Source organism: Oryzias melastigma, linkage group LG20 (assembly GCF_002922805.2).
Source record: "Oryzias melastigma strain HK-1 linkage group LG20, ASM292280v2, whole genome shotgun sequence".
Taxonomy (NCBI): Eukaryota; Metazoa; Chordata; class Actinopteri; order Beloniformes; family Adrianichthyidae; genus Oryzias; species Oryzias melastigma.
In genome coordinates, this window is record NC_050531.1 from 4,643,342 (window position 1) to 4,666,446 (window position 23,105).

The 23,105-nt window shown below is 38.0% G+C and overlaps 1 long non-coding RNA gene across 2 annotated transcripts in view; it reads right to left on the reverse strand.

The window, feature by feature from the left end:
- Positions 1–407: 407 nt before the first annotated feature.
- Positions 408–23,105, reverse strand: part of LOC112151461 — a 90,691-nt gene continuing 67,993 nt past the window's right edge. For both annotated transcript variants that reach the window (XR_002920135.2, XR_002920134.2), the window contains one exon: positions 408–1,080. This is a non-coding gene — a long non-coding RNA (uncharacterized LOC112151461). The remainder of the gene's footprint in view (positions 1,081–23,105) is intronic.

Consider the following 23,105-nt stretch of genomic DNA (forward strand, 5'->3'; position numbering starts at 1 on the left):
ATGTTGTTAGGCAGAATTATTCGAAATATCTAATTTATTAAAATGTCCCCATAGTTACAACAGAAAATTAATTAATACAAAATAATAATAATAATTTGAAATTTTGTTTTAAAATTTTTAATTAAAATTTTAAATTTTAAGTTAAGTTAGAGGTGGGGCAAGAGAAAGTTTGCATTTTAGGTGGGTTTTACTGACTTTTTAAAAACTATTTTTAAGCTTTCTTTGCTTTTAGTTTTTTGTGGATTTGGTCTCAAACTGAGTAAATGTTCTTAAAAAGTTCAGTTTTTGTTACTTTTTAGATGAGACATTTATAATTGGATGCTAAAATGTCCTCCAATTGTCAAAAACAATCACCGTTATTTTCCTCACCAGATAAATGATAAATCATAGAATTCAATAAGTCAAAATCGTATTTTGAGGATTTATTTTGTCACTAAGAACAAGTTTGAAACTGTGTGGAGCATCACTGCCAGCATGAGGTCATATCTTCCAGGAAAAGGTCACTGAGTCACTACATTCTTTACAAAAGATCTGCTGAAACATGAAGAATAAGGAGCAAAAAAAGAAAAAAAAAAGAATTAAAAAAGAAATAACTCCACGCAGCAAGCAAAGGTGTCACGTTACCCTGAAAAAAATGCCATTAAGATAAAATTCAGTTTTATGGTTTTGGTTTGCCTCCCAAAAGTCCAGCAGAATATGGATTCATATTGGAGATATTGTTGTAAAATTACACGGCAGCTAATTTCCTAAAAAAGAAAACCAAAAAAAGAAAGAGAAACGGACCAGCAGTGAAAAGCTGGAGGTTTTCATTATCAGTCTGACTGCTGGCGGCTGGATTTACCGCTCCTCCTCTGAGGCTCGCTGCCTGAGGCAAATTAGGTCCTCTAACAGGGTTATAGAATACAATAGACACAACACATCCATCAGTGTGGGCAGCGCCGCCGCATCCACAATGCAGCACTGCTGCTGCAGCTGCACCACCTGTTGCATGCTGGGAGTTGACACAACGCTGCAGAATCTGATATTTTCCACCAGAAAGAAGGATCTCTGCTCCAATCAATTCCTCCAACTCTCAGGTGGCTTGCAAAAAGGAAAAAAAAATGTATCAGAAATTTACAAGGCAAAAAATGAACACTGAAGGTAATTTATTGTATACAGTAAAAGGAAAAGAGGCCAGTAAAAATGCCAAGGAAGATATAATGAGCCATTTCTCAAAGGTATACCTGATTGCTGCGCCAGACCTTCCATTAGAATTAGCCTGAAGCTCCAGCCTGTCAAGGATTTCCTTAGATATTAAGCCTTAAATTTGTTTAGCCTTGCTGTGGGCTACAATTACCATAGCGGCATCTCAATAGGAGGCAAATGGAAAGTAACTGAAGGTTAAACGCGTTTCCACGTGGCTGTGCAGCAGCTAAAAATCGTATACAGGAAAAACAGATTAACTTATTCACATTCATAAATCCCATGATGTGTGGCTGAGGAAACAAAAAACATCCAACAAAAAGAGCTGCGGGTGCATTCAAATGGAAATATCAGTGTCTTTTTGAACAGAATCAAGCGGTCTGAAGGCGCCGAGCTCGGCGTTTCTCCACTACAAACAATCTTTTACATCAGCTGATGTTGTTTAAATGTTTGCATTCATTAAAATCTTCCACAAATAGGAGTCGGAGATCAAATTCATCCCCTGAAAATGAAAGCTTTGGATTCACATCGGGGGATTAGACGTCTCACAGGCTGAAGCGTTTATGCTAACGACCTACACAATGTATGCACGAAACGCCACATGTTTATTCTATATGTTAGGATAATCATCAGCTTTTCTAAATCTTCAGTAATCTGATTACTTTTTGATTACTCAACTTTTAATGAGCTCCATTTCTTCACCATTATGGTACAGTTTTTGCGCAATTGCTAAAAAATGTTTAATCTCTGAATCTAAAGAGAGTTAAACAGAAGTCTTGGTCACAATGATATATATTACTGGATTGGAAGTCACATGACACACGGCGTGACAGACGTGCGCCATCACTTTACATTGAGTCTTCTCGAGTTACGAATGGCGGAGCTCCGAAAAGTACGAAAAGAAGCACAAAAGGAGACGCAGTGTTTTACAAAACCTTGACAACAAAATAATCAGATGGAGAGGAATCATCACAGGACAGGAATCACATTTTAATAGAAAGAAATCAGGCTGGGAACCGTGAACTGTGTGCTTAAGTGGGTGCTAGCAACTCACGAGTAGCATGCTAGTTCGGTTCTTCGATGTATGTTTTTATTAATGTTTCATGTTTTATAACATAGCGGATGTTAATCACACATATTTATGTTCAACCTGCACAAAAACTGATGGAAATTCATGTTGGAAACATAAAATGTGCGGTCAAGATGCATTGTTTTGCTAGCTTGTAGCTAGCTACTTTAAGAGCCTAAATCTTATTGTCGGTCACACTTGTTTTTTTTTTTCTATAAGAAATGTAAGTGAGTTTGCACATAATTTTCTTAATCCGTCCCGTCACTGTTGAGCTTCTTTCTTGGGAGGAGGAAGTCTAGCTAGAAAAGGAAGCGCTAATGCTAATGCTAGCTTTCTGCTCAGTGACATAAACACAGCAGAGAGCAGATGTTAGTGAAGGAGCTGTGGATGTAAACTTTAACCTGCCACAGCATTTACTGGTATTATCTCTGTGTTTTGAATCTTAACAGTTTGGCAGATGCATTTGATGTTATCATTAAAGTTTAAAAAATACTTTTTGTATCAGTTAAAGATGCTAGCTGGAGCCTTTTTCTCAAAGTACAATGAAATCGTCTATTTGAAGGTAAATTCTGAAACAATTGAGATTTATTTATTTACCATGTATGTAATCCAAAAATAATCAATGTTCTAGTTTCAATTTAAATTGTGATAAAGGGTGTTTTTATTATTATTATTTCTTCAAACTTCATCAGTCTCCCTCATTTCTGGTCTTGGGTGACAATCATTAACAAGCTCTGTTATATGGATTTTAGCCCAGAGGCAAAATAAAAACTCAGATACTTAGAAGCTGTTCATTTGACATTATCTGTAGCAGTAGAAGGTGCAATTCTTCAATTTTTGTAAAAATCGGTTGAGAAATGAGGGATTTAGCCCGATTTTTGTGGTTGATCTAAGGGCCAGTCCAGTAATATATATCAATGCTTGAACTATCGTTTATGGGTGTGTAAACCTTCAAGCTGTGAATCAATTCAACATAATTTTACTTTACTCCATTTCTATTGTTAGAGCGTTGATATTTTTTCAATTTATTGTAATATTTTACTAAGAAATTATAAAATACATACCTTTTTTAACTCCTAATTATGTATCAGGTTTCACAACAAAATCAGCAGATTTCAGAATTTAGAAATGTCCAGAAGTATTAAAAACATCAGTTAATTAGCATTTGAAGGGATTTTCAATGAATAGCTGAAATTCAACACATAGATGTTTACATTTTGGTTGGAGGTAATTGGATCGTCTAATCCCTGCAGCCTGTCTTTAGGCTAACCAAACTTTTACTCCTGCAGGAATCTGAAAATGTATATTTTAGGTTATTAAGCCGAAAAGAGCAAATTTAGATTAAAGAAGTGCAGTTTTGATGTTTTAGCATGATTTTTTTTGGCATTTTTCTGACGATGATGGAGTACATTTATTACTTCTTCATTCAGGAGCAGATAAAAAATGCATTTTTAAAGTTTGTGATGAAGAAAATATGCTTCTCTGCTCCATTCTGCAGACAAATAGATCCATGAACGTCTTTGCTTTTCTGGTCTGAGCTGGAATCTGGATCAAAACAGATATGGCTCACTGTTTGTGTTCCTCCAGTAATGTTAGGTTGGGTTGTGAGGGCTGTAAGCTAGTGGGAGAACGAGTAAAGAAGCTATGTCCCAGAAAACGTCACAAGTTTTTTTTTAATTTTGGCTAAAATTGGCATCATCCTAATGAAAAAAACAGACCAAAAAATGATCCGACTGGGACTTAAACGTTCAGTTGTAACACAAAAAGGTAAATTTAAAAGTACAACATGACTGTAACGCTTGTCGACGCTGAAAAAATAGTAAATTAAACATCGTGAGGGCTGCCGAAGTCTTGAACGAACCCATTTGAGTGATCGTCATCATCTGGAAGCTGACATGAGATGCAGAGACGAGAGGAAGACGAGGGGACCACTTAAGTGCTCTTCATTAACAGATGCCAGACTCCATGTGAGTGGATGTTCAAACATTTCCACCAGTGAGGGATTTCACATGAGAATTTAAATATTAAACTTAATTGTAAAGAAAAATAAACATTTTCTCTGTAAACACATTCAAACATCCTGCATGATGAAAATCACCTTGTCTGTTTTCATACAGCAAGTGCTGCCAAAATATTTATTATAGTGCAAGCAAAGGACTGTGGCTCCATGAATACTAATATGTGTTGACACTAGAGAGTCGCTGAGATTGGAAGTGGAGGAAAAACATAAACCGCTAATGGCGTGGATGTCTGTTCAGTGCCACAAATTCGCTAAATCAAGTTTTATTTGTACATTAAACAACCAAAAAAAACAACTTTCTTGGCATTATTTAAAGCCTTTACTGGTGATTGGATTATTTATAAAAAAGAGCAAAAAAAGCAGTTCTGGTAAAACTAGAAATGCTTGGAAGCAAAGCTCCTCTTCCTCGTCTGGAGGACTCTTCCCCCCCCCCCCCCGCTCACGGAGGAACACTTCATCCGCATTAACCCAGTCAGGAACCCTGTCAAAATGAGAGTGTTTAGGTCCAGTCACTGCCCTGAGAGAAAGCTGGGATGGAGAGTAATGTGTTTCAGTCGGAGCGTTTGGAATCTGAATTTTTGGGGCGTCTTTTCCAGGAGATAAAAGCAGATGATGGAATGAAACAAGCAGCTTCCTGTTGGTGTTTGGCCGAGCAGGGAGGTCTAAAAGTAAAGAGTGCTTTGACGATATGGGGTTGAATGGATCCCTCAATGTAGGAACATATTAAAGGTCACAAAAGTCTGAATGTCCGAAGAGAGCGCCAACCTGTGGTCATCAGGGTCTCCCCACGGGAGATAGAGGAAGCAACCGGAGCGAGGGATGTCGGAATGCTACTAAACTCTGTGGTTTGACCCCTTATGAGAGAAAAATGAACGGATGAATGGATGGACGAAAGGATGGATGGACGGATGAAAGAATGGATGGATGGATGGATGGATGAAAGAATGGATGGACGGACGGACGGACAGATGAAAGGACGGATGGACAGGTGGACGGATGGACGGATGGATTGGATGAATGGATGGATGGACGGAGGGATAAATAGATTGATGGATGGATGGAGGGATGGACGGATGGATGGATGGATGGATGGACGGACGGATGGATAAATGGATGGACGAACAGATAACTGGATGGATGGATGGACGAACAGATAAATGGATGGATAGATGGATGGACGAACAGATAAATGGATGGATGGACGGATGGATGGATGGATAAATGAATGGACGGATGGATGGATAGATGGATGGACGAACAGATAAATGGATGGATGGATGGATAAATGGATGGATGGACGGATGGACGAACAGATAAATGGATGGATGGACGGACAGATGGATGGATGGATGGACGGACAGATGGATGGACGGACAGATGGATGGATGGACGGATGGATGGATGGATGGATGGATGGATGGGTGGACGGATGGATGAATAAATGAATGGACGGATGGATAGATGGATGGACGAACAGATAAATGGATGGATGGATGGATGGATAAATGGATGGATGGACAGATGGGTGGATGGATAAATGGATGGATGGATGGACGAACAGATAAATGGATGGATGGAGGGATGGACGGATGGACAGATGGATGCCAAAATGACTTTCTGTTGAAAAGGTGAACAAACGTCATCATCCAATCAGTGATGTCCAATAATACCTACTTTTACCTACTTAAATTTTTTTTTAAATGTAATTTAATTTCTGGAAATTACTTTTGTTTTCAGAAACATTTACTTTTGTTGTCATTGTGGTTTTTAATGTGATGTTTTTGTTTCTAATTGACTTATCAATGTGATTTGTACTTTAGGGCCACCGTACCTTCGGACTATTAAGGAACTGAATATTTAACATATTTGAGACTCTTTCCTAGAGTCAGAGTGTCCACATGGAGTGTTTTTGCAAAGGAAAATGAAATATAACTTCAGAAAATTAATTTTATATATTTTAATCATAATGTAACACTAACATATTGAAAAATTATTGAATTTTCCTAAATCAAAAATACACCTGATGTATGTTTGAGCAGAAAAATCTGTTGATTTATCACAACAGCTGGTCTCCATTTATTGTGAATTTTGTTTAAAAAATGGACATAAAACAAAATTATTTGTCATTATTAGCATAACAACAAAACAAAAACAGAAGCCTAAGCTGATTCATAAACCTCCCTGCATTTTTACACTTTCATTGTGTTCACAAATGCAAAATAACAGAAAAACAAACCTGTTGATCAATACTGCCTCATATTTTTAGAGCTTCATTATGTGACTTTTACAGTCTAAACCCACCAGCTTTCTTTCATGAATCTTTTTTACTTCTAATCTTCTAAACGGTAAACAAATTCCCTCCAGAACCAAACAGAAGTTTACAGTTCGACTCATCTGCAGCTGCATGCTTTCCTGGAAGGAGGCTGAAATGTTCTCGATTCTATTATAGCCTCTTTCAAGTTTTCAGGAATTTGAGCTACTTTCTCATTTTTCTTTTGGAATCAAACCACATGATCGGTTCACTCTGAAGGCATTTACCGCAATCTCCAAACTTAGACCGAAAACAAGTGATTGAATTTTCAGGCCTCGTCAGACGCTAACTTCAGCTCACTAATGACAAGCCTCCGGGTTTCAAAGTGCAGAGGAGGCAGCGGACTCTGGGGTTTGTGTGTCAAGATTACCGTTTCTTTACTTATAATATTTCATAAAATGAGCCCTGAGGCGGACGGCGGATTGGAAAGCAGGGCCGCCGTCTGCTGATTGGAAGGTCAGTGGAATGAGTTCTGGCCTCAGCAGTGTCTGTGTGGACGTCAGGAGAAAAATAATGTTTTTTGACTAAAATAGTGCTGTCTGAATGGATGAGTGCAGCTTGAAGTAAGAGCACTTTAGGTTGTCAACAAGACCAGAACAGAGATAAATAAATGCATTCCATTTACCGCGGGTTTGTGTCAGAACCCCCCTCCGCCCTCGCTAAAGCTGCTCCTCTAGCAGCAAATATAAAGCGTAATGGGAGAAAAACTCAACAGTCTTTGCAATTGCAAAAAATCAGGACCCTAATGAGCAATCCATCCTAAAAAACTAACATGTTTAAATGGAATCCAGGTTGGCGTCTTTTCCAAAAACCCATATATTATTGTTGTATTTGTCTAGTTTTTGTCAACTTTGCAGTTTCTTGGACAAATATTGACATACTTCACCTGCTAACGGACTCTTTTCTCAGTCAGTGGGCAGGCTGGTCAAGCTGTAATTTTTGGTATTTTCAGAATAATACTTAAAAAATGGGATTCTGAGCTACAAACGTCTCACTCCTGGGAGGTTCAGCTGTGTTTGCAGACGGTGAAGGTTGGTCCACTCTTGGTGATGTGAGAGCGTCAGAGAGCGCAGCTGTTAAAGCAGCAGCACATTAACACCTCTTTCAGGAGGGTAGAAATGACACGTCCAGAAAGTCAAAGTCACAAAAAGTTTCAAAGACACCAGAAATAGTTGCTGGATTTGTTACCAGTTGATTTTTTTTTTTGTTTTGTTCTTTTCAAAATATACCAGTGATGTGCAGTCATGTGAGGCACAGTTTCACCAGCAAAATATAGCCTAACAATAAATAAATACCATAATACTTTTTTTTAAGTTATGTCTATTATATTTTTTCTGTGTGGGTCTTCAATGATTCTAAAATAAAGTAGCATATTTCAAACACACAAGAAAGCGGCAGGTGAGGCACTGGCCGCCCGAGCCTCCCCAAGCCCAGGCTGTACCACACAATGACTGGAGCTGCAGCTGACTCATGTGCTTAGTAGTTCAGTCTATAATAAAATATATGTTTGGTTACATTTATTCACTAAAAATGTGAATTAGAAATAAACAAGGTGAAGGCAGAGGGCTCTGGTGAGCCCAGAGAATGAGGCATTCCGGCAAAAGGAAAACAGAGTTACTGGTAGCAAGTCAAGTTAGATATTCTTTAAAATTTTTAGCACTGTTTTATAAATGGAGAATTGACATGCAGTCAGGGGAGGAGAGTGAGGCTGTGCCTCACCTGCAAAAAATATCTTAAAAATGCATTATTAAACTAAAACTACAACCCGCGGGTCGAATCCGGCCCTCCAGACTGTTTTGACTAAATTGGAAATTTTGACAGTTTTTTAGGCTGATTTTAATTTTCCTAATATTTCAGCTGCATGCTAGCTGTTTTGGCTAATTCAGGCTTTTTTCGTTTTTTAGACAAACTTGAGGTTTAGATAATATTTTAGCTTTTTTTAATAGCCATTTTAGCTAAATTAGACATTTTTTTTATTTTTTTAGGCTAGTTTGCCATTTCGGATCTCTGTGATTCTTTTCCATTTTTAGGCTAATTTGGCACTTACCTAATACTTCAGCTACATGCTAGCTGTTTCTGCTGATTTAAGCTTTTTTCGTTTTTTAGGCAAATTTGAAGTTTAGCTTATATTTTAGCTTTATTCCAGCTATTTTGGCTAAATAAGACATTTTTTGGGGGGGGGGGGGATTTGGCACTTACCTAATACTTCAGCTACATGCTAGCTGTTTTGGCTAGTTTAGGATTTTTTTCCATTTTTATTCTATTTTTGCATTTAACTATTATTTCTGCTACATGCTAGTTTTTCTTTGCAAATTTACAATTTTTTTGAGTTTTTTCGGCTAATTTGGCATTTTGCTAATATTTCAGATAGCTATCAGCGTTAGCGCTTTTAGCTATCCACTTCAGTGCTTTCAGATTTCAGCTTCAGTGTTTTCAGATTTCAGCTTCAGTGTTTTTAGCTATCAATATAAGCATCTTTAGCTATTAAACTATCACAGATAATGCAATATATCTAGTTTTTAAAATGTTTTAGTATTATATTTTCTGTAAAGATTACAGAATATAATTATTTAAAACAGAACTGTGTTTTTTTTGTGAACTCAATAGATCTGATTCTTAGAAAGTCAGCAAATTGTCACAATTATATGTATTTGTAAACAGTTGTTGACAATGAAAATATCATAGATCAGATCCATAATCTGTTTGACTAAGATATTTAAAGATTGTTTTTAGCTTCAAGTTGCCATGACCTACTAATCAAAGTAATATTGTTCCTATTGTGACCTGCAGGTGTGTTTGATTGCTCCTCTTTTGTCGCATTTTATCTTCTCAACAAAGATGTAGTTTGTATCACGTGTTAAATACCCGGAGCAACACAGCTGTATAAAAAGCAAACATATACAAATTTAATGTCTTAACCTGCTGACAAAAGTCTCACAGAATACACAACAGCTCAACAATAAACTGTATTCTTGTGAGCTGAAGATCTTCCAACTCAAAGTTGTGTTTTTCAACAAGGTATCCACACAGATCAAACATGCTAACCGCCCTGCAGGAGTCAGCACTCCAGCATGTCATTTCAACTACATTATCTCACTAGCTTTCCCTTTTATCACATTCCATATCTGCAGACAGAAACCATTTTGCAATGCTAAAGCTGTAGTTAACAACCTCTTTAACGTCCACAGAGTAAAGCTACGCTTTACGACACAGAAGTTAGACTTTTATTTTTCCTAAGCGTGTTTCTCCCGACACTTACTGTTGATGTATCTCAAACATTTGGAGAGAAGCCCAATTTCTTCAGTCCACAGCGAGCAGGCCTCGTTTCTCTCTAACTTTAAAACCTCTTCATGCAATGTGATCAAATCCTGACACGATGTGCCTTTTTCCCTCGTAATTCCCTTCGATTCCTGTCAAAAATAAAACTCAGCCCTAATTGAAAGTACGCACAAAAACAACATTTTTTTTCTATATGAATATTTCCAGTGCAGAAAATAGGATGAAACGAATGCATCTGGTACATTGGTTTGCTAATGAAACTTTAATGGGTATTATATTTGCTGCAGATAACTGTAGTCAGGAACACAATTTACGGCAAATAACTCTAGCGGGTTGGCTCCGTACTCTGAGCCCGAACAAAGGAAAAGCTGCTGTGGATACATGACTGAGTCCTTCTCATCTCATTTACTGTGATTCATCTCTCTGAGTAATACGACACCTCTATTTGCATATTTGATGCTAATGCTGTGTTTGTCTTTGGCAGTGGGTACTTGTAATTAGAGTTTAATCCATTGCAAAAACAAATGGGACGTTAGTTGCAAAAATCCAGATATTTTAGAAAAATGTAGGTCAGTGTGAGCATCAATCTAGCAGGAGCGTGAAGTAATCCAATTTTTGTAAGGCGCACCACTTTAAATATCTGTTTACGAATGTCTGTGATTGAGATAAATCTAATCAAATAGTTCACGTATTACTGGATCTTCCACTTTGGTGTGCAGCATTTGTATGTACAATAAAACCGTGGCGTCGATGCAGACTTCCAGAGGGTGTTAGATGAATATCGGCCTCCCTCCGCCTCCCTTCCATTCAGCACCGCTGGAGAGTCTCCACAACAAAAACAGGAGGAAGGCCAGAAGAGTCACATTGTTCCCCTTAAATGAGATCATTGTCTGCCGCTCCGTCACTTACAGAAGAAATTGCATCCAAACCTTTTGGGACAATCGGGGCTGAAATGAGCTGCCAGTGATTATGAGAACCTGCCGTATGCAAATAAGGACGTGGCTGTTATTAGGTTTCATTAATGTGATTGAAATGTTAAAGGGCTAAAATACACTTGGAAAGTTGAACAGCATTTTCATAGCCCAGTTGGAGCATTGCCACAACAATAAAAATATTGAGGAAGTCCACATTTGTTTAAAATATCTATTGCTCTATCAAACACATTCTCATTCCCAAGTATTTACATATTGATGTTTAGTTATAGACGCCTCTGCCTCAAAAATTTACATTTTGGGTGTCCCTGACTTGTTTTTTTTTTTTTTTACATGCTGGTTCTTCCAATTAAATCACGGATCCCCAACCTCTGAGCGTCAAACCGCTACCAGACGTAGTATCAGACGTGGTACTGGATGCGGACCGCACCAATACCCTAATCTTGTACCAGACGCATACCCATAATGCCCTGGTACCAGAAAAGGACTAGTACTGGACATGGTACCAGCCAAGGACTAGTACTGGACGTGGTACCAGACAAGGACTAGTACTGGACGCTGTCCAGAGCGTGGTACCAGACGAGGACTAGTACCGGTTGCTGTACCAGACAAGGACTAGTACTGGACGCTGTCCAGGACGTAGTACCAGAAAAGGACTAGTACTGGACGATGTCCAGGACGTGGTACCAGAAAAGGACTAGTACTGGTTGCTGTACCAGACAAGGACTAGTACTGGACGCTGTCCAGAGCGTGGTACCAGACGAGGACTAGTACTCGAAGCTGTCCTGGACGTGGTATTAGACAAGAACTAGTACTGAACGCGGTACCAGACGAGGACTAGTACTCGAAGCTATCCTGGAAGAGGTACCAGAAAAGGACTAGTACTGGACGTGGTACCAGACAAGGACTAGAACTGGACACTGTCCTGGATGCGGTACCAGACAGGGACTTGTACTGAACGCGGTACCAGACGAGGACTAGTACTGGTTGCTGTACCAGACGAGGACTAGTGCTCGAAGCTGTCCTGGACGCTGTACCAGACAAGGGCTAGTACTGGACGCTGTACTGGACATGGTACCCGACAAGGACTTGTACTGAACGCGGTACCAGACAAGGAATAGTACTGGACGCGGTACCAGAAAAAGACTAGTAATGGACGCGCTACCAGACAAGGACTAGTTCTTAAAAGTGAGCTGCACTCGAACATTGGACGTTGGGGCCAGCAGGCTCCACCTCCTTCATTGAAGCATCTGATTGGCCGGTTTATGACTTGATTAACTTGCAATAGAAAAAAAATTATTGGGAAAAAAAGAGGATTATCAAGAATATGTTAACAAAAGGTATCAGAGCAAGAAGGGTTACTCTGACATTTCTGTATAGAAGTCTATAGGGTTTTGGCCTTTATGGACCAATGGGTACTTCCTGTTTGAAAACCCAAGGGGGAGGAGTCACTGAGTCTAGTTCTCATTTCCAGTCAATGGTCTGCAAGGAAATTTGTAAAAAGGCTTTTGCAATCAATAGTAAAATGGGAGCAAATGTAGGTTTATGTGTGTTTGTTCACAAATATAAGCCTTATGGTAAATATTTACGTTTTGCTTCTTGAAGCCAGTGGCTACTTCCTGTTTGGAACATGAGGGTCAATAGAAGGCTACAAGGGGACCCCAGGAAAAAGGAAAAAGAAGGATATCCACAATAAAAATCCATAATAAGAGGAGACATCTAACTTTTGGTGAAAAAAGTCAATTTATCTTTTGGACTTACATTTTCTTGTGGGTTTATTTATTTATTTGGACACTGGAATTTATGTTTGAATGCTATTAGAGAGACTAAAAAGACTGAAAAGGACAGTTTTGTAAAAAGACATGTTCACTTGTTTGCTTTGACTCGTACTGCTTAAAAAAAGACAACCCCAATTTCTATAAACAGTTTATTTTATTTAGCTTGTTTCATAGTTAACTAAGGTTCTATGGAGAAACCACAAAATGAATCAACAGCAGCAGCTCCAACACAGTTTCATGGTTAATAAATCAGAATGCGTTAAATTAATCTTTTTGCTTCGACTCCTACTAGTTTTTTGAGCATTCTGCCAAAAACACTCATACTGCATATTCATCAAAGCAAAAATTGTGCTTTTTTTGCCAGTTTAACTGAAATTAATTGCAGATCAACAATAATAGGTGGATAATAGGAAATCAAGTGAATTGTTTTTTTTTTTTTTTTACTATAGCTGCATTTCTATTACACATACACAACATTTTATCGAAATCCTAGAAAATGGAGAAAAACACAATTCACAATTTCACTGTTTCCATTAAATAATAATTATGTGAATAAACACAAGCTAACTCGTACAAAATATAATTCAAAAACATATGTGAACCATACTTTGATTTACAGCAGATACAGTCAAATTTCTGCCACGGCACCAGTGCTCATCATCAACTATCAAAGGAGACGTCGGCGTCCTATTCAGGCTATGGATTTAGTTTACTTAGGAATTTTAGCCTATTTCAGAGTTTAGCAAATGGCATCTGCCATTTTGGGCTAATTTGGAGTTTAGCTCATATTTAAGCAACACACTAAATATTTTTGGAAAATGGGCATGTATTAGGGATTTTTAAGCAATTTTACTACAATTTTTTTCTGAAATGTAGGTCAACTAAAGCGCTTTTTTGTAGTTATTTAACGAAATTTCCAGTCTTTCAACAAATGTAACATTTTGCAAATAGCTTTTGCATTTTCAGCAACTCCCTTCAGCAATTCAAGTAAATTGCATCACCTTTTTCAGCAAAAACCTTTAACATTACTTTAAGTTAAAAAAAAAGCCTTCACACTAGCATTATTGCAGGTAATGAAACTTTTCTAGTTGTGTTTTTATGTTTCATGCTGAAAGCAACTGTAGATGCTCTTGGCTGATCTTATCAGTTTCTTCAGTACACTTAAAGATCAAGAAAATCAAGATTAGTCCGTGGTCCGCACTTTGTATTTGGCCCAAAGGGTCTCTGAAAACCCTCTGAACCCCGTTTTTTCTACAATATCTCCAGCTTAAAAAAGAAAACTTTGTTCCCTCTCATATTTGTGATTATCTCTCTTGCGGGCCTGCACACAATAAAGCCATGATCTAACCCCCCCATTTTCTGAGGAACACAACGGTCTTAACTCCCTTCCTCTGTGCGCTAGTGCAATATCAAACCAGCGCCACACACTCCCATCCCGCGTTGCCATGGCGATGCCGGTGGAATCCATAGTCCTCTCTTTGCAATGTCTGTAATTCGGTTATTTTAGCGTGAAAGATGGAGCCCATCAGTGATACAAGCAAGCGGCAGAAACCACAATGAAAGCAGGAATTGCGTCGTAATGATAAATGTGTTCGCTCACTACATTAGGAGTGATTGAAAGATTCAGAGAGAGAGCGGAGGCGCAAATGAAAGGGCTCAGCGATAACTAATTTCAAACTTCATGAATCAACCTCATATCTCGCCATTATCCTGCCCCTTTCAGTCCCTGCAGGCAGAAGCTCACCTTTTTACCCCAAACATTCACACTGGCTGAGGCTTAAAATAAACTGTGGGGAAATGTTGGGTTTTCAGATTACCTTCTAACATCAGCGAGCTCCGTCTGTGAGAGGCGTAAAAGTAGGATCAACACAAAGGCAAAAAAAAAAGGAAATTATAATAAAAAAGCTCAACATTTGTTAACCATTTTTTGGTAACACTGCAAGACTTTAGATGAGTTTGGAGCAGTCATGAAATGGAAGATGCTTGCTTAGAGATTTGGAAGTAGGTAGAAATAAAAAAAGAGGGATAAAGCAACACTACCGGCAAGTGAGGTGAAGGACAAATATGTCTTTCAGGAGAGGAGAAAGATGCAGATTATCTCATTAAGAAGCGAGTGAAGGTGCTTAAACGATCTTTTTCTTTGGGATTTCACTTAAGTCTTACTTTTTCCAATGACTGCAATTAACCGCACTGCTCAAAATGATTCTCACCCCTGGGGTAGGAATATATTTAGGGATCACCTTATTTAGCAGTATACAACCTTATTCTTTAAAAGAGATTTTTCCCTAATAATCACTGACCCTGTGTTTGGTCGAGTAAATGGCGGTCCTTCAACGAGAGAACAGAAATGGAAAGCAAAATTTAAACTTCTGATGATTGTTCTTTGGGTTTTCCACCACTATGACATCAACTATATATACAGTAACATGCATCCATGTGGTGGTCGACCTGGCAGTTTCTTTGAGGCTTGAACGGCCACCTTAATAATCAATCACTTTATTTACATCCAGTAAAAAGTCATAAGACACGTTAGATAAAAGCAGCAAAACACTTATAGAATAGAAAATAAAGGAAACGTTGTGGCTACAGTGATTTTACTTCTATAAAAGACTATTTGATATAAATAACGGTACCGCGATCTGGCCGCTAAAATAACCCACTAGCTTTGCTTCTAGAGAAGTCCCGCCCCTTCAACTGGCTCCACCAATCCTTCTTGGAGGCTTAATCACGTCATCCATCTGACCATTCAGAAGTGGTTAACGTCCTCACTTCCTTGTTCTGATTCAGCTCATAAAGTCTCTCAGATCCAGCGAAAGTAACAGGTAAAGCTCGCACTTAGCGGTGTAGCTTCCGTCAGAACGTCTATAAAGTGAACAAAATAATTGAGCTCAGAAATGTTTGTCTGTATCGGTGTCGGTTTTCTACTACATCACCCATGATGCATTGGGTTAATTTGACAATAGGTGTGTTTGAGATCCCCCCGCGCCTCGCCTGCATCGTAGGCGAGACTAAGCTGCTGCTGGAGGAGGCGGGGAAAGGCGCCTGAGATGAGGGCGAACGACGAGACTGTACGAGATCAAGGAGTTGGGGGTTGTCCTTAATATTCGGCTGAAAGTTAACATGCCACTCCTCCCAGTATGATTTGTGCTGTTGTGTCTTTTATATTATTTTTTAACATATTTTAGAGTAAAACTAAAAATAAAATACCTGCGGGATTCATTGCATGTGCACTGTCCCAAATAAATTAATAAATAAATAAATAAAATTAAAGTAAAGTTTTAGAAGCAACTATAACAAATATAACCACAGATTATTTGAAATCTTGTTTATTTTTTCATCAGTGATTCAATACCTTCTAGAAAAACTAAAAAAATACACCGATGTCCTTCATTTAGCACCAGTTATTCCACAAGGAACTACAAGAACTGTGTGGACACAGTTTCCCACAATGCATTGTTTTGTAGTCCTCAAGGCGGCATCCAGCCAGCGAAGTACCTATTTTCTGGCTGCGCTGGCGATACTTGGTGACGGCGCACATTTGACGTCAGTGCAAGAAACTAACCAACATGCACCGCAATCCAGGCGACCTGCGCAGCGCCGGGGGATCTCAAACACGCCTATTGCCTCCGTGCTACAATGTGCAATGAAGCAAAAACGAACGCACACAACTAACATCTGTTTTCTCCGTTTTTACATTTGTTGGACGCTGGTGTGATGCGGGATTTTTATCATGGAAAAAGTGTACCTTGGCCCAAAAAAGGTTGAAAAACACTGGATTAAAAGATTGACAAGGTAAAATCATAAACGATAAAAGTCATAAAATACTTAGAAATGAGTTAATTAAGTGAATTATGTAAAGGCTATGTTGAAAAGACATGTCTTAAATTTTCATGTAAAAATTTCCACAGAGAAACTCTCAGATCATCCTGTAAACAATTCCACAAATGAGGATCACGATACTGAAAGGAGATCTTGGCATGAGTCCTGGTTCTCACAGAGAGCAGAACTTGAGGATATAGAGTTCTGGAAGGTTTGTATTGACGAGTTCTGACTGACCTTTTATTGACAGAGCACGAATACCGCATGCACTACACAAGTTCCTGTAGGATACTGTGAACCACAACGTAGCTTAACACCAGCGTTGAATGGAAGCGGCCTCCGTTCCACGCCACTTTGCCTCCAATGTGAACCAGACGTACCTGTTGCTGCTTACAGCACACCTGTAGTATAAAAAGTGTTGCATGCCAGTTACTCACAACAACTCAGAGTAAATCCTCAAAAAGTAAAAACAAAGAAGTCAATTTTTTTTCCGTACGTCTTTTGTTGTGTTGAAAAGAGAGCACGTTGACCATTCCGTGTGGGTTGAGTGAAACAGCAGCAGCTGTGCTCAGATTATTCAGAGTTTGACTAAGATAGAGGTGAAGGGACTAATGGAAGATTTGTGTGCTTCTAATATTGTTTAACAACCACAGCTGTCAATTTGATGCAACTCATGATTATGGCCAGGTCTATGTCGAAATAGAGATTTTATCCAGATAAATAAAGATCAAATAAATAAAATAAGTTTATATGTTTATAATTATAAACCATTTAAAAGTGAGTAATTTCTGTTTTATTAGTTTCTGAAAGCAGGATTGTGAAGCAGTCTTCAAGCATCTTTTAAAAATATAACATTTTTACGGTGAGACAAAATGTCTTACTTTGACAAAATGACATTCTGGCATCTTCCTGTGCTAAAATTAGTTTTTTTTTTTTTTTACTTTAACTTCCAGGAGGCTTTTTGTATATTGCAAATAGTGTTAATTGTATGGTAATTTAGTCAAACATCTCTAATCCTTCTTCCAAGGAGTCTTCCCTTCCCAATTATCACAAATTGTGTTTACAAGTTTAATTTTTGTTTATTGTAATGATTATTGTTTTTTAATATATTTTTCTTGTCTGGATTGATTTCTCGCAAATTACAATCAGATTTCCAGTTGGCATAAAAGTTAAGTATGACTAAAAACAAGCAGGAGCGGAGACAAAAAAATCAGAGGTGAATCGTGGCATTTCTATTGTTGTCTCCTTCAAGCTACAAACACACAAAGCAAGTTTTAAAACATGCTAATCCTTCTTGAACACATGTTTAGTGTGTGTTGTTCACACAGAACAAGCAGGGAGGGGCTTCTTCTTCTACTATGGTTTACTAGTGCATTTCCATCCCCTACATTTGGAGGGGGTTGGGTGCTAAATGTCAAAGCGGTGTAAATCGTGTGAATCTTGCTCCAGACTTTGTCTGCCACAGCTCTATTCCAACACATGAAAGACTTGGTGTCCTAGAATTTTATCCATTTACAAATTGTACTTTTATTTGTCCTCTTTGATCTATGTTGTTTACTCAGACCATGGGTGCTCACACTTTTGCAGGCTACTTTTTAGACGACAAGCTCCAAAAGATCTACCTATATACCTATAATGTGAAATTCTCATTTTTAAGTGCATACATATTAGGGGTGTAACAAATCACGAATAGTTCGTGGTCCGTACGGATCAGAGGCCACGGTTCGGCACACGTGTGTACCTTCATTTATCGGAGGGTTATGAAAAAACAGTGTTTCATATTTCAAAAGTGACTTTCGTTCAATAACCCGGAACACACTAGCACTTACACTACCACTTCGAATTGAGGGGAAGGGAGAAGGAAAGAATTTGGATTGGGCCTACATTTCAATCAAGCGACATACCCCATGGTGAAGTTGACAGCATTTTTTTATTTATTTACTTTTTGTTGATTTATTTTTGATGCTACCGTCTCATCCTCTGCAGTCGGCCAGTTGATTCGCGATCAACATAATGAGCACCCCTGGCTCAAAAAGTCAGTTGGTACCTCTGTAAATTAAAAGGAACACCATCCGTACATCACAACCAAATACAAGTCCCTGATTGGTCAAAGTTTGACCTAGTTCAAGTTTGCGCTTTGAGTATCCTAAAAACGGTCCTAAAAATGTCGGTAGCTAAGCATGAACTCAAGAGTTTTGACCTTGTAAACAAATTGCTGCACATTTACATAATCCGAATTGGTCCCCTACCCTACAGCTTATCCCTAACCCTCCAACTGTAGGGACGCTATATATATATATTCACTTTAAAAATATGTTGTGCAATTTCTGTTATATTACTTATATCCACGGTGGAATTTCTTCCTCTTTATTTTTCTTTTGTCACCGCACTATAACTTTGTTTTCTTTGTAAATTGTCTAATTTTTTATTGTCTGACCTTTTCTATCGTCTTACCTTTATAGCTGTTGATGACATCATCAACTGGGAGTGACGTCCAAATTCGGACACACTATTTTTCCATAAGTCTCCGTTTGGAGGGCTAAATGTAGCGGTAGGGAGAAGCTGTAGGGGAAGTGTTCGGATTCTGCCGTAGACTTTTCATTGGAAGTGGCCACTTGAGAGCCGGAGTCGGAGTGAATGAAGCTTCAGAGTTTCTTTTGGAGACCACAATGAAAGCGGTTAGATTAAAAGTGACTTAAAATCCACAGAAGATTTTACACTAAAAGACCCACATCTTTTATTTTTTTTATGTTTTTATTTTTTACTTTAAAATTCACAACAAAACCCATTTCCAGTGATATAAATAAAGAAGTTGTGAGTTTTTAGCTTCCCTTTTCCCAGACATGTCCCTCTTCTGTGTTTACCCTCCACTTACATGCATATGACATGTCGAGCGGTGAGTGCTCCTTCCTGCTGCTTTTGTGGTCGACTGCTTTCCATCCCATCACCTAACTAGAGCCTTGCAGTCTCCACCACATTGACTGTACTCGGGAACACAATGGCATATGGTACCAGGAGCCCCGGCGGAGCGCCATATGCCAGAAAAACAGGGAACGCTCATCACTTTTTTATAAACGAGGGAATGCACAAACTCCGTTTAGAGTAGCAGCGCGTCACAACCATCATGTAATGAAAGATAAGTGGAACAGAACCACAACATTCTTGCCTTTTTCAGAAGATTTGCTTTAAATTTGTGGTGCAAATGTGTTTGTGTTTTTTTTAATAAATGGATGCTCTAAAATAATCCAATGAAAAGTTTCTGATGTAGGATTGTTTCAGGGAAATTTTCTCAGCAAACGAGTGAATTATATGTTTTTAAATATTTGTTAACACACTAACCCTGAAGATCTTTTGGTTCAACACCACAACAATGTCACACAGAAGCTAAGAGGGGCATTACAGAAAGAAACACAAACACAGAGCTATGAATAAAAGGGAGTAAAACATCCAAACTCATTGATATGTACAAAAGCATGGTGGTGGAGGGGTTGAAGAAGTGCCCTCTGCTATTATACTTTACAATTGTGCGACACAATTTATGCTGAAAACGGTGCTAAAATTTGAGAAAGATTCTGCCTTCAGGGCATCATTTTCTCCGGGGATGTTCTCGCCGTTTCCACTAAACGAATTTAAAAACACATTCAAACGTGAGCACATGTGCGAGCACAGTAGCCCACCCCAAATGTGTGAGAAGGTTTGAGAAGAAGAAAGAATAAGACACGATCTACGCTTAAATCTTAACAAGGGGCTTTCTCTTGAAGGGATTGCAGTTCATTAAATGATCTCTGCAGACTGGCTGCTAAAGCCAACCCATGTCGAGTGGAACCGTTTTTAATTTTATGTGAAAGTCAATTTGTCAGATTAAGAAAAAAAGGACTCAAACTTTGTAGTTTTCTGTCAGTGGCTAAATTAATATGCAAAAACTGTTAAAAACATGTGGGAGTCAGGTTATAGTGTTTGCATCAAAAATCCGGTCTGAATCCTGACATTTTGCTTTGTTGGAGGTTTATCCTGCCTTCACATAAGATGAGCTCTGTCCAGATTACCCAAAAATGTGAGAAGCTATCGGTGAATGCCAACAAAATTGAACAGAAAAATGATGAGTTATGAGGATATCGATTTTAACCAAAAGAAAAGGAGTAAAATTCAAATTACTGATTTTTTTTTGGCCGAAAAGTTTTTACGGAGTAAAAGTCACAGCAGAAAAAAAATACGTAATATCAAAATTGGTATTGATACTACCGATACCAAGGTGAGGTGTCAATAGTACATCACCTTGGTATCGATACTATTGATATTCAGATCAATACACATACCCCTACTTTTTTATTGAATTGAAATGGTTTATTTCAAGCAAGAATGCATATTTACGTTCGTATGTCAGACTTAGGATCACTAGGCATCAAATTATAGATTGCTTGAAAGTGAGGAAGTGAACTTATATAATCCCACCCGACTCTACCTAACTATTTACTTTACATGAATTATCATTTTCCGGTTCATAAAATCCGATCAGAAATTTTTGGCTTACTAACACAACTACAGATCATTAAAAAATCCTTTCAATAAATCACATGACTATTTAAGTTGACATAACACTAATTCAGACTCTATCACAGCATATACAGATTAATGATCAAGATGCACAAAACATCAATAAAATAAATTCAGATCTTTTTTTCATTAGAAAGATCATTAATATTATTACATTTTCAAAGTTATTTATAAAAAAAATGATCTAATAATAATAATTAGTGTTATCATTTTGTTTAAAGCTGAGTTCTGGCGTCGTTGAGTTAGTTTTTGCTAGTTAGTGGAATGATGACATCATATTTGTGCCTGAATTCCTTCACTACTCACTACTAAGTGATCATACAGTCCTTTCACCAATTTGTAGTGCTGTCCGAAACTACAATTACAAAATCGAGTGCCCTAGAAATTTCCTGGAAGTCTCTAGTCTCAAAATGTATCGCATTTGAATGATTTTTCATGTGAACAAACTCTAAAATAGAAGTAAATAAAGTATATTATAGTAAATAAAAAGTCATTATAAAGTGTTCATAATAATTGGGTTTTTGCTTCAAAAATATGAATGGCATCAGATTCATCATATAAAATAAAAAAGAAAAGCAATAAACATTGTGTTTGAATTTATTTTAAAATTCAGGGCACTAGTTGGTCCCACACAAGAAAGGATTATACTGTATATGAAAACAAGCGAAAAGAGCAATATCTCGTCCGTTTGTTCATATCTGGATCATCAAGGATCGGGCGGAGTCAGCCTCTCTTTGTAATCCCTTGGGTCATGTGACCACAGAGTTTGCCCATCTAGCATTTTTAGTATTGCAAAATTTTGCGCTATTAACAAATAAACTCTTTAAAGAAAATAAAAGCATAGATAAAAGTACAAAAAAACGAAGGTTACTATTTTCAAATAAAAGTTATTGTATTAATTGAACAACCTGTTGATGTTCAAATAATGTAATTAGCAACTTTAAACAAAAGTTTTGGTGAAAAATGTTCTGTATTTAATCAAGCAGTGGCCATTGCTAAAGCCAGGTACAGTGTACAAGCGTATTAAAAAAAGTACTATGAAATATTTTTGCAGAGTAAAATATTAAACTAGACATAAAACAGCAATAAATTAGTGAATAAATGAAGTATCTTGGGACAGATCAGGTTTAATTCCACTTATCTTTTAGAGAAAATATATCAACCTTTTCCCTGCATCTGCTTCCACACCACACCCCTCTAAAATATAAACTACCAGCATTAAAAATACTGACAGCTTAGAAGAAAAAAAAAAAGCACAAGCGACTCCGAGGAAAATGCCAATATCATTTTGCCAACAAAGATTTCGTATTGTGCGCTTTTAATCAATAAAGTCAACCTTTCCAGTGCGGTAACCATTTCTGCAGCACTCTGATGATGGAGCTTATTGATCTTCCCTCTGTACCCCAGAACTGTCTAGAATGATCCAAATGTTCGCTGACAGCAACAATCAACATTAGCATTCACGTGTGTGTCTGTACAATCTGATTTAAGCTGTCCATATGGCGCCACGGCAACCACGCAGATGTACACTTCATAGCCTTAGATTTAATTTAGCCAGCTAAAGAAATTTGAGAAATGAGTCATTTAAAAGGCTGTCACAATGACACTCCATAAGTGAAATTGTAGATGAAAAGCTGGGAGGATTTGGTTGGAGTGCTGGTGTATGAAGGCAGCATGCTCACACTGTGAAGAGGCTTAAAAATCAAACATACTTGACACTGGCCTCCTGCTGCAGACTCTGCTGGTACAGCGAGGGAGGCAGGCTCCGGCTCCCCGGAGGCTCTTAAATCATCCAGCATGATAAAGACAGCTCAATGGAGACTCATTGGAATTTTAAAACTCTAAGCTCCACAATGATAAACAAGCTGAATGCTGCTTTTGGAGGCGGCGGCGGAGACACTGCATGTGCTAATACCAAGGGGTCCACCACTAACTGGCCGGCAGCTTTATTCCTTCTCTGTTATATTCCTCTGTGCCTCATTGTTAAACAGCAACTATGGAGAGCCTTTACACCACTCCACTTGAAAAACTTTACTGAGATATTCTTACTAAAAGCTTGATGATATGAACACATTTTAACAACCTTCATCGATTGTGCCAAAATGTATTCAGGTTTTTTTATGTTAAGCCTAAATATACATATATATATATATATATATAT